Source organism: Arachis ipaensis, chromosome B8, assembly GCF_059453495.1.
Source record: "Arachis ipaensis isolate K30076 ecotype BB chromosome B8, ASM5945349v1, whole genome shotgun sequence".
Taxonomy (NCBI): Eukaryota; Viridiplantae; Streptophyta; class Magnoliopsida; order Fabales; family Fabaceae; genus Arachis; species Arachis ipaensis.
This window is the reverse complement of record NC_142443.1, coordinates 134,961,698-134,975,360: the sequence shown is the minus strand read 5'-3', so window position 1 is coordinate 134,975,360 and position 13,663 is coordinate 134,961,698.

The window sequence follows — 13,663 nt, the reverse complement described above, 5'->3', positions numbered from 1 at the left end:
GGTGAGTCCCCCTCCCGCGAACCTTCCTGAGATCATATGGATATGTCTCTCCGGAGTCTGCGGTGGTGGGTTTCTTCTATCCATATCGTCTCGCTTTCTCTTCCCATGACTGTCTGACCTTTCTATGAGATATCTGTCGAGCCGACCTTCCCTAGCCAGCTTTTCTATCACATTTTTAAGGTCATAGCATTCGTTTGTGGAGTGACCATATATTTTATGGTACTCACAGTAGTCGCTGCGGCTCCCCCCTTTTTATTTTTAATGGGTCTGGGGGGTGGTAGCCTTTCAGTATTACAAATCTCTCTGTATACGTCCACTATAGAGACCTTTAGAGGAGTATAAGAGTGATATTTTCTTGGTCTATCGAGACCGAGTTCTTCTTTCTTTTTGGTTTCCCTCTCTCTTTTTTTTGTTGAGGGAGGGTGCCCAGGTCGCCAACTCAGGTCTCTTAACTTAGTATTTTCCTCCATGTTGATGTACTTTTCAGCTCTTTCCTGTACATCACTTAGAGAGATGGGATGTCTTTTGGATATGGACTGTGAGAAGGGACTTTCTCTGAGCCCATTGACTAGCCCCATTATGACTGCCTCGGTGGGCAGATCTTGAATTTCTAAACATGCTTTGTTGAACCTTTCCATATAGGCTCGTAAGGATTCTCCGACCTCCTGTTTTATTCCCAGGAGGCTTGGTGCATGTTTAACTTTGTCTTTCTGGATAGAGAACCTCATCAAGAATTTCCTTGAGAGGTCTTCAAAACTGGTGACCGACCTCGGGGGGAGGCTGTCGAACCACTTCATCGCTGCTTTTGACAAGGTTGTCGGAAAAGCTTTGCATCGCGTAGCATCGGAAGCGTCAGCCAGATACATCCGACTTTTAAAGTTGCTCAGATGATGCTTTGGATCAGTGGTTCCGTCGTAGAGGTCCATATCGGGGCTTCTAAAGTTTCTCGGAACTTTAGCCCTCATTATGTCCTCACTAAAAGGATCTTCCCCTCCTAGGGGGGACTCTTCTCTACTATCACGGGAGTTCCGACCTTTGAGGGAGGATTCTAGCTTTAAGAGTTTTTCCTCTAACTCTTTTCGTCTATCCATCTCCTCTCTTAGGCGCTTTTCTATCTCCTTTTGTCGCTCCCGTTCCTGTTCTAGTTGTTCTAAACGATTTTGGTGAATATGGACTAACCCCATAAGCTCAGTTGAATGGGACTGTCCGTCCTTCTCTGACTCACGGCCTTCTGAGGAATTCACCTTCGGGGTTTTGACTCCAGAGGTTCCTTCTTTGTGTTGATCGTTGGTTTCCTGATGGAGGGTTAGGTCTGCATCACTATTTCTGGTGTCCAGATTCTCTTGTTCAGAATCTGTTTCCACATGACCCTCCTCAGGGGATCCGTCCGCCATCACTGGTTGATCTCTCGGGTCCCCGGCAACGGCGCCAATGTTACAGTAGGTAACCGGAGATTAATGGGCTGGATGGCGCTGGTTGGCCCAATCGTCTGAGGGAGGAAGCCTTTGTCAGGGTCTGCGCCTTGGGGGCCTCCGTCTGACTTGTGAGTATGAGTGAATGGGGGGTGGTACCTGCAAAGACACTCTGATGCCTCAGTCAGCAAAGGGGTTAGCAGGTCTAGAGAGTATTGGGACTTAGAGATACCTGAGGGATGTCAGTGTATTTATAGTGGTAAGCCAATAACCACCGTTGGAGTAGTGCCACTTTTCTAGGGTGTTAACCGTCCCTTTATCTTAGGGAAGTTAAGATATGGCTCGTGAAGTGGTTAGAGAGATTCTAGGGGTAATTACTCATTCAAATGAGTGCTTATCTGCCAGTTAATCCTCGTTCCCGACTTCTTTAGAGCAAGTCGTGACTAGTTCCGACTTCGTAGCGGCTAATCTGGTGAAAGGTGAGGCCAACCCTTTGGGTTGGGCCTTTTTATTTGGATCCTGGGCCTTATTTGTTAGGCAAGGGTATGAACAATTACATTATCAGTTGTAAAATTTGTGCTTGTTCATTTTGTGTTCCCTGTTCAAATTTGAGCAACTGAACTTAAGTAGTTAAGTTTGGGAGGGGATTGAAGATGAATGATGGAACGATCAAACTTTTAATATGTCATGAGCAATGCTAATTGTTAAAAATTATGAATTTATTAATTTATGGACTCTAGACTTTATTTAATTTGTATATTATTGAATATTGAGCATGTCGCATTTACTCGTGAACATGCACGTTATCAATTAATTAGTAGTATTTATTCAGTTTTGTGAGTTACATAAAGAACGCATTCAATATATATAGCAAGGTATAAAAATCAAATGGGAAAGTATGAGGAGCCAATGAAATATTTATACAATGTGTACAATGAAGGTTTAGGGAGTATTATAAATATAATCATTAGTGTTACTTTTTTCCATCAGTTGAAGCTTTTGGGATGAGTGGTATTATGACATGGTATTAGAGCCTTAGATCCGAAAGGTCAAGAGTTCGATCCTTGGTGAATCCCAAAATTAGTTTAAGCTTTTGGGAAGATGTTTATTATCGCTAGTACTCGGATGGTTATTCTAGATAGTATGAGGATATTTATTTTGTAACTCAATAGCCCATTGTACACATTGTACAAATAGTCCATTGTCTCCCTGGATCCAAATCAAATATATCATATAATGTTGCAAGGTTTCATCCATACATCAAGAGAATAAAAGAACACTACTCATACAAACACAAAAAGTATTAACTAATAAGACGTAGACGTCTTTACTATGTAACATATGTAGTTATGTACAGACTCCTATTGACATATGACACTGAGTCCGGACCCATTCAAAAAGGCCTCTAGTCTGGCACCCATACTAATAAAGTTCTACCGCTTGAGAAAATACTAACAAAAGGAGAAGAAAAAAAAAACATGCTAGACTCCGTAGCTCCTCTTCAATGATCATTTCCATTGGCTCCGCCTGTAAGAATGATGCTTTGACATTTTTAGTAATTTTTTCATCTTTTTTTAGTAATTTTGTTATATTTAATTGAAATTTTCATAGCTAATTCATGTCATTTGGAGTGTCTTTAGAAATATTGTATGTTCAAAGAATAATTCTTTTAAGAAAATAAGGTGAAGAAAAGCAATCAGGAAATGCACCCAGAAGACAACAAGGGTGGGCGCCCAACGCCTGTGAAGAAAACCAAGGAAGTGACGCCCAACGCTAGGATTGGGCGGCCAGTGCCAGTGAAATTGCATAATATTGGGCGCCCAGCGCCCATGCATTTGGCGCCCAACACCCACAAATTTTTCACTCCCAGGAGTCCAACACCTAGTGCCTAGCTAACCTTGGTGCCTAATAACTTCAAAGAAAAAAATAAGACTAGTGCTCAACGAACACGTCCGTAAGCGTAACATAAGTACATGTGCCTAGTGCCAAAGGCTGGCGCCAAGCGCCCAAGAGGCTTAAAGGAACAGGCACGTAGAAGGACAAAAGGATTGGCGTCTAGCGCCCAATGGGTCTTAAAGGGCTGGCGCTCGAAGTTCAGCATCCAAGCCCAGTATCATTTCTAGGATATTGTGATTTGGCTCATAGACTTTAAAGATTCAAGATTTGAATGATTAGTTATTATTAGCTTATTTCTAGAAAGATAAGAGATGCTATTAGTTTAAATTTGAATTGTTGTTTTAGTTATCTTATTCTCCGAGAAGATAAGATTAGGTTTTAGTTCAAAGTTCAAAAGTTAGGTTAAGATTTAGATTATAAATAAACAAGCGATGATTCATTCAAGATCATCTAGCATCTCACATTCATTAGTGTTAGTTTATCTTTTTTTGCAATGAGTCATTAATTCTCTTGTATTAGGGTTAGGAGCTCTGTTTAATTTTATGGATTGATAATTGATTGTTTCTTTTATTTTGATTAATGCATTAATATTTTTTTAAGAATTGAGTTTCGTTCTTATTTTTAATGGTTAGAAGTATTGAAAAATATTCTAACTCTATCTTGGATTCCTTTATTATCTTAGAAAAGTTAATATTGGGGTTAGATTGAAACTCATTCTCATAATCTTTCAATTGACTAGGAATAACTTTGAAAATTGTGTGATTTTAAATCAGAACTGTGATTCACCTCTTCTTGCCAATTAATTGACCAAGGAATTGGCAATTAGGTGGGATAAAGAGAAATTGAATTGTAAATAGATTGGAGTTTGATTATTTATCATTTGTCATAAAAATATCCTTGCATAAATCAAAGTAAAGAACATGAAATTTTGCTTCCCTAAGAGCTAAACATCTCTAAAACCTTAACCAAGTTGTTGATTACTTTACATCCAATTACAATTTTCTACAAAAAAGGTTTGTTGATCTAATTACGAGTTCAATTAAAGACCGCTTGTTCAATGCTTTAGTCCTCGTGGAAATGATACCCACCCACCGTGGTATTACTTGAAGTAATTTTGGTGCACTTGCTAATAGAGCCATCAAGAAACAGTGAAGGAAAAGGGGATGAGAACCTACGATTTCTAGCAAAATACTAATGGAGGAAAACAATTCGCTTATCGGTCCTAGGGCAAGACTCTAACGAAGGGATAATTGTACGTGTTACCATTTCAACCCTAGATTATAAGGTCTTAATCCCTTTTTACATTGTTCCTTATATTTTCTCAAAATTTTCCATTCACATTTAGTATTATGGTTAATCTCATAACAGTCAGTCAATAACAACAGATAATCTTAGACAAGTCTCAAATCATAAATATGGAAAAGTCACAGAGTAAAACAACAGAAAATCAAGCACGACACATGATTACAGATAATATGCAGCATACAGTCATGATGCATGTCTGTCCTATGCAGGCCATGAGCTCATGTGTTAGTCTACTACCTGCAACCGCGATATTACCTAGGAACAAGTAGGAGTGAACATAGATCGAATAATATCCGCAAATCTGCGATATTTATCCGCATCTGATCGGCAAATTATGGATATTATCTAATCCGTAGAGTCATCGGATTGGATAAATTCCAATCCGAACTCTAATAGGATTGGATCGTGGATATCCCATTCGTATCTGTGGATCCGATCCGTAAATCCGCAAAACAAATAAATAAATAAAAATATATACCTATTTTAACATTAAAAACCCTATCGCCCTTATCCCTCCTTCTTTATGCTGTCACTCACTCACCCTCCCCTTTGCCCATCCCTCTTTGCTTCTGTCCTCACTCACCTCACCTCACTCACTCACCCCTTGCTTAGATTCGTTCTGCTTCTAGTTCATCATCGTTTGTCGCTGCTCCTCAGTTACCGCTGCTCCTTGCTCCTCGCTCGCCGCTGCTCCTCGCGTGCTCGCCGCTACTCTTTGCCGCTCACCATTGTTCCACGCTACTCGCCACTCGCCGCTCGCATCCTCGTTGTTTTGCAGTTTTTTTCTCCTGCTTGTGCTTCTCAAGTGCAGATCTGCTTCTGCTTGTTTCATTTCTACTTCATTTCACTTAAAATTTAGGGTTCTATTTTTTTTTATTTTTTGATATTTGAAATGCATATCTGTTTCTGGTTATTTTTGCTTGATCTGCTTTTGCACATTTCACTTCTGTTTTGTTTCTGTTTCTACTATTAAAAAAATTTTGCTTTTAATTTTTGGAATGTATAACTTTGTTATTGATGAGGTGACTGTAATTGATATATCTGAGTGTAAATGTTGATGTTAAATTGGGGTTCTATTTTTTTTATTCTTTTAAAATTTAAAATATTTTTTATTTTTACGAATATATCCAATACTCGATCCGATCTGATCTGCAAATGTGCGGATCAGATCTAAGCACAAAAAGTACAGATATTGGATTCGATCCATTCCGATGATATTAGTGTAGATCAGATTGAGATTTCAGCCATATCCGATTCGATCCGTGTGCAGCCCTAGAAACAAGTCACAGATTTAGCTTCCCATTACCAATTCGTGCATATGTGTCGAACGGTTTAAAATACCACCTATCCGTGACTACTGACAATCGTCACAAAAGTTGATGCCATAATATACGCACAATGAAAAACAATAATTAGTAGTCTATGGACATCCCGAATATAAACAATCAAACAGTCTGTGGGTGAGATAAAACTATAATTCTCGAATTCACACGACTATACACTAGACAAGTAGGACGGAATCCTCAACCTTTCCAAGCGAACATCTAACCATCTACTAGGACTCAGACATTTATTTCATTATCATTATGTCATAAAGTTTTTAAGAATATTCATTAATAAATAATTTGTCTTTTTTTTTTTTCGTCCCATTCTATCCCATTTAGTATGATAATTCCTCACTGTATTTTCAATTTTTCTCAATCTATTTATTGTCTTTTTTTTAGGGACTTCCTTTATTCTTATTCTTTTAGGATATTTTTCTTTGTGTCTTTCTTTTTTTTAGATTACTATTTTTTTCTCCATCTTTTAATAAATGACATTTGCATCTCTACTATTCTGTTTTTAGTTTTTTTTTTTTTTATATCAAAATGACATTCATGTCCCTTAACCTTTCAATTATCATTCTAGCTCTAATCTTTTAGGAAATGACCATTTTACCTTTTATTGTCTAAATTACCATTTTGTATTTAAATTTTTATAAAATTACTATTATGTCCCTAGTCTTTTTTGAAATTACTTTTATGTCTCTAAATTTTTACAAAAATATTTTTTGTCCTTGAATTCTTACAAAATTATCGTTTTGTCTCTAAATTTTTATAAAATTATCTTTTTATCCTTAATGACCCAAAAGATCTTTTTACTCTCATTATTTTATTAAAAAAAATTATTTTATCTTTTATGACTCTTAATTACTATTTTAACCCCAATATTTATTAAATGATCATATTATCCTTAAACTTCATTTTAATTACATTTTTGTCCTAATTTTTTTTTCAAAAAAGACATCTTTATCCCTATAAACTTATTTGTTCATATTTTTCTTTTCTTTTTACCTCTTTGACCGATTTTACTCTTTATTTCTTTTTTCATGTTTTAGTTTTAATCTTTCTTTTCTAGAATACCCTTTTTAAACTATTTAATTAATTTCCTCTTTTAATTTTTTTTCTTTCTTCCTTACTTCAAATCATTTAGGTTTTTCTTAAAATTCTCTTTGTGTATCACTTCAAAATTTTTCTTTCTTACACTCTAATCTTTCATTTTCTCCTTTAAAGAGGCTTTTAATCAAGCTGAAACAATAAGTCTTTTTTCTTAGTGCATAATTCGGCCATGGTACTTCTAAACTCATATTCATTGGTAAGCATTTCAATGGCATTTTTACATCACCAAATATTCATTCAAACACTCAATCAATTTCATCAATCATCAATCATCAACCAAAATCATCAATCAAACACCCACACACATATGACATATTTTAGGTTAATCTAACTCTTACCTTAACTCAAAGTTTGTTAATCACCTTTTAAAACTACTTCCTTCCTAAACAATCTTTCCTTTTTTGCTTTTTTTTTTCTTTTTCATTTTTTGTGGTTGTTTTCGTTTCTTTAGTGGTGTTTTCTGCATTTCTTCTTCTTCTCTGCAGTACATACAAAAAATTTTGTTAAAATAACAATATATAACTTTAAATAAATAGATAGTTTTTGATAAGTCATGGTGAGAAGTATACTTATATTCCGAATCAATTTCTTCTTCTGAAGACGAATGCAAGATGACAGGTTTTTGTTTTTCTTTTCTTCTTTTTGTCCTTCATTTTTCTTTTTTTTTTTCTTTCTTTTTTCCTCTCAACTCTGCTCTTTTTACGAGGCCCTAAAACATAAACTTATTTAGTTAGTACAATAATTAGAAGCAACTGAACCAAATTTCAAAGGGAATGACTTTTTTTAGTTACCATTTCATTCTTTGCCTCAAAGATAATCCTGTCGACCAGCCTCTTCCATGTCTAGTACGCCACCCATGGTGGCCTGAGAGTATCATCTGCTGCTGTGTCCCATGAACATCGATTTATGAAAATAAATTATCATCAATACAAAGACGCAACCATCAACTGATAATTTCTCTCCTTTTTTCTGGGCTTTGATCCCCTTGATCAGGAAGTTGAGCACATGAGACACCCAATTCCATTCTTAGACTGTGTCCACATGAAGGACAGGTGGCTTATGAACTGGGAAGACTGTGCTTATTGTTGTCGGCAACAAAAAGCATTTCTAAATTAAGAAAATGAATGTCCTCTTGAATTTCATCAGGTTTTTCTCTCCTTCAACAGTCATCTCCAGCACAGATTTTGTCAAAGACGCCAAAGTAGCACCTTTAAAGTTGTTAATAATTTTCTTTTGGTTCTCATTCAGTTTGTTGTATACAACATTTTCAGGAAAATTAACCCCTATAATAGCACCAGTACCGAAATAGTTTAATATAAACAAATTAATATAAAAATAGCAGCAAAACTTTATTGATAGAATATAGTAGAAAAGCCTTTTTTAACCGCTTGAATTTAGACCCAGTGCACCTCTTATCTTGGCAAAAGTTATGTAGATTTTCCCCATAGTGCATCTCCAAGAATCCTTTATAGAGATCGAAGAAAAGTATCAATTCCCTCAAGAGCTTGTGCGAGACATTCAATGAAAGGATATGTCTTAGTGCACCAAATCTCATTTCCTCGACGATAGCTTTCTTTCGATTACTCATGTTGGCAATACCTTAGCTATCGTTCTCGTTGATAGCATCTCAAATCGTGAGTTTTCTACAAGAATTTGAAACATTATGTTATAAGATATATTTATAATATAAAATAGAGTTGATTTAATGTGTATATGCTTACATTGTAAAGTGGCTTCTCCTTTTTTGAGATGGTCTTCTTTGTGATTTTGACTGTAAGAAATAAAAAATTTAGTCAATAACTTAACAACAGCATCAAATAAACCTCAGTTAATTTACAAATGAACCGAAATTAGTTTAGATTTGAACAAGCAGTCAAAAAGACTCAACCATGCATCAACAAAAATACATCGAATGTATACACCTGACAAATATCAGAGCTATAACTAACTAAACAAGCACATATAAACAACTTCAGTAAATTCAAGCGAAATGAAACCAAATGATTCTCAATTAAACAAAAAAATGAACCAAAATTACTTAAGGAATAAAAAAATTGGTCAATATTTAACAGCATCATCAAGTGATCCTCAATTAATTCACAAATATGTTGGAGATAAGTGTGTATGTCCAATAAAATACTATCATGAATTATTATTATTATTATTCCTTTTTATAAGAATAAACTTTTATAATTTATGATAGTATCCTTAATTAAAATTAGAAACGAATAATTATGATAGGGATCGTAATAATGAGATGTACGTTTTTTGAGTACTTTTAATTTAAATTATTTTTAATCGTAGAATCACTAAAAATGGGACATTAGTGATTCGAATATATATATATATAAAATAGTCTTCATTGGATGAAGATTAATAGATCTCATTTATTAAATTATATATATAAATGGTATATATAGAGATATAACTAAAAATGGGACATTAGTGATTCGGATATATATATATATATATATATATATATATATATATATATAAAATAGTCTTCATTGGATGAAGATTAATAGATCTCATTTATTAAATTATATATATAAATGGTATATATAGAGATATAACTATTGAACTGACTCACTCTAAGAATTTCTAATGGTTATAGTTACCATATATTTGTCAATAGGATATTTTTATGATGAACATAATATTAGAATTTTCCTTTGACCTACGACTATCATAGTAATTGACAATGTATTTGTTATACTTTGATTCCGGACACCTAACACTAGGGATGGCAAAGCGGGCCGGCCCGCCCCAATCTGCCCCGCCCCATAAACGGGGCGGACCAGCCCGCCCCGCTAACTAAAATAGGTTCAAAATGCTAGCCCGCTTCACTTTATGGTGGATTGGCGGGTTGGCGGGCTAGCCTGCTTGACTCTTTTTTTTTTTGAAAAATAAAATTCATTAAAATTAACCAAAAAATAATAATTAAAAAATCAAAAAGAAATAAAAAATAGTTAAATTATAATATTTTTTTACTTTTTTTTTTAATTTTTAACTTCAATAAAATTGTTCAAAATAATATTTGTCAATAGAATCATCTTTATTTTAAAAAATAAGTCACATAATTTGAGCATATATATGAAATTTTAAATAAAATAAATAAAGTTAATAACTAAAAGAAGAATAAAAACAAAAAATGAAAAAAAAAGTGTTTAAAATTTCTATAATTATTAATTTTATAATAGTAATCACTCTTTTATTTAATAAAAAATAAGAAAAATAAAAATCTTCGGCCCGGCGGACCGGCCCGCCCCGCCCCGCCAAAACCCGCCAATTTGGCCGTGCGGGTTTGGCGAGTTTTTTTTAATTTGGCGGGTTCCAAATCCTAGCCCGACCCGCCTTTTTTAGCGGGTTTAGCGGATCGGCCCAACGAGCTCGACCCGTTTTGTCACCCCTACCTAACACCCTACGGTGTTAGTTGAATGGACATTGGGTATGATTTAAATACTTGTAGATTTAATGATTAGTCAAAATAGAATCCATCAACTATGATAATGAGTTTGAGCTCTACGATTATAATGAATGAAATAAACAATGCCTTGGCCAAGGGGTTTGAATGAATTAAGAAATGAGTTTCTTAAGTCATTCATAATTCATTATAATAATGGTAACAAGTTAGAGTTTGATAATCAAACCGTACTCTAAAAGTTAGCCAAGAGCTGAAAAGATGAAAGGATTGTATTTTTTGTTCATCTTGGGTTCTTAGTAAAAATATTATTACTTCATACTATCGGGTCGTCAAGAAACGTTGCTAGACGCCAACCTTGATTAGTAAATTTAGTATGACTAATTTATTACCCGCTTAGTATTGAACCTATGGGGTCACACACTAACGAGTATTCTAATCTTTGGTAAATAATCATTTAATTATTATTTTGATTAGATCAAATAAATAATTAATTATATTAATTCAAATGAAATATTATTATATTCTTTACTAGCACCATGAATATAATAATATGATAATTGAGAATATTAAATAATTAATTATTTATTCTATAGTAAGTTTTAAATATGGATAAGATCCTAACTGATTCTGTTTCAAATTAAGTTGTAATTTAATTCACAAATCAGTCACCAATCTCATATTATATATATGTGTATATGATAAGAAAAAAGAAGGCAAGTTTTTCTTTTACCTCCACGTACACAAATATTTCAATTATTAGTGAAGAATTACTAGTGCAAGGAGTTGCAAGAAATCTCTCAGTTAAATTCATTGGTCAAAGAGTTGACAACAAGGATCAGTCTCAGTGTGGATACACATAGTACCTTCGTGCTATCAAAGGAAAAAAGTTTTATTCACTAGGGTACTCATGTATTGGCATCTAACCCATCTTATTTTAATAAAGTTTTAAGCACAAAATAGATCAATATGATTACTTTATTACTTCCACTGCGTATTATGAACACTTATAATCCTTCAGTGGTATCAAAGTCATGGTCTTTTTGTGTTTAAAATTTTATTGCAAAAAATTTATAGAATTAATAGGATTAATTTAAGTTTTGTTATTACAGTGAATGTGATTCTTAATAATAGCATGAGATGCTATTGTCAAAATTATAAATTTATATGGGATAAAATTATATGTATGTTAAGGAACATAATGTTATTATTATTTTTTTTATTTATGAAATAAAATTAAAAGAAAAAAATGATAAATAAATTTTATAATTTGTTTACGAGGAGTTATCTGACAACTAGGAGATTCGTACTCAAGGATAAAATTTATATATTAGTGGTATAAAATATAATTCAATTAAATAAAAACCTAACAACTAGGTAATTATTTGGGATTAAAATTGTATGTGATACATTTAATCATCTATTTAAAAAAATGTATGAGTAATGACTTGACAACCAAGATACCCATTCATGAGTTTAAATATTTTTTAACACTTAATTTAAGAAATAAAGATTTCTTAATTTTCTATAATAATAATTATTGTAGAAAGTGTTATTTGTATGTGTGAATACGTACTTATATTTGTTTTTTTCTTTTAGATTCATAAATAATATGTCTGCTCTATCACTACTTGGCATACTTGAAAATAACAAATTGGCTGGAGCTAATTATGATTATTGGTATTGCAATTTGAGAATTGTTCTCTTGCATGAAAGGCTAATTAATATAATCGATAAGCCTGCTGTTACGGCTCCCGTTCTTAAAGAGGAAGAAAGTATTGATAATGAGGCAACCAAGACTTATGAGAAGTACTTGAAAAATTGTCTTACTGCCAAATGCATCATTCTAGCATCCATGGGTTCTGATCTTCAGAGGCAACATCAGGATATGGATCCACCAACTATTGTTGAACATCTTAAGAAGATGTATGGTGCACAAAGTAAGACGGCCCGATATCAATTGTCCAAAAAAATTTTTAGATCCACACTTGATGTGGACTCTCCTGTTGGACCCCATGTTCTTAAGATGATTGATCTTATTGAACAACTTGAGAAGTTGGGATACAAATTGGGCAAAGAACTTTCACAAGATTTGATCTTACAATCTCTTTTAGAAACTTTTTCACAATTTATTGTTAGTTTTAATATGATTAAAGTAAGCTGTGATCTTCATGAAATGCTCAACATGCTAATTGATTATGAGAATCAAATTGCATCTGAGAAAAAGAAAGGAGTTGCTATGGTAGTTGGCAGCTCTTCTAAGAAGAAAAGAAAGTGGAAAGCAAAAGAAAATGGAAAGAATAATTTTAAAAGAGAACCCATGGCACCTAAGGGTGGTGTGACCAAACCCAAAGGCAAACAAAAAAAGACTGACAACAATGATACTGAATGTTTTTATTGTAAAGGCAAATGTTATTAGAAAAGAAACTGCAAGGAGTACCTTACTTCTTTGAAAACCAAAGAGAAAGGTAAGACATGCTTGAAAATAGTTTTCATGATTTCTTTAGCTACTATTAATTCTTCTATATAGGTATTAGATACCGGAAGTGCTCATAATATTTGCAATTCGTTGCAGGGACTACGAGTAAGTAGATGGCTAAAGAAGGGAGAAGCTTACCTTCAAGTCGGGAACAGAGCAAATGTTACTGCTGTAGCTATAGGATCTATTTCTTTAGCAATGCCTACGGGTAAGACATTAGTATTGGAGAATTGTCATTATGTTCCTAATTTTGTTGTAAATGTTATTTCTGTTTTTATGTTGGATAAACGTGGTTTTTATTTGAATATTAAAAATGGCATTTGTTCTACTTATTATGGTGATGACTTATACGTAAATGGCTATCTCCAATATGACATTTATATTCTTTCTGATTTAAATGGTAATTCTGTCATGCATGTTTCTACTCTAAAAAGAGAGAGGAATAATAAAGTAAATGAATCATATCTTTGGCATTGTAGACTTGGTCATATAGGAGAAAAAAAATTTTCTAAGTTGCACAAAGAAGGTTACCTTAACAAATATGATTATGAATCATATGTAACTTGTGAATCCTGCCTCAAAGAAAAAATGACCAAAACTCCATTTATGGGACATGGAGAAAGGGCTACAGAATTATTGGGACTAATATATACAGATGTTTGTGGACCAATAAAAATTCAAGTCAAAGAAGGATATTCTTATTTTATCATTT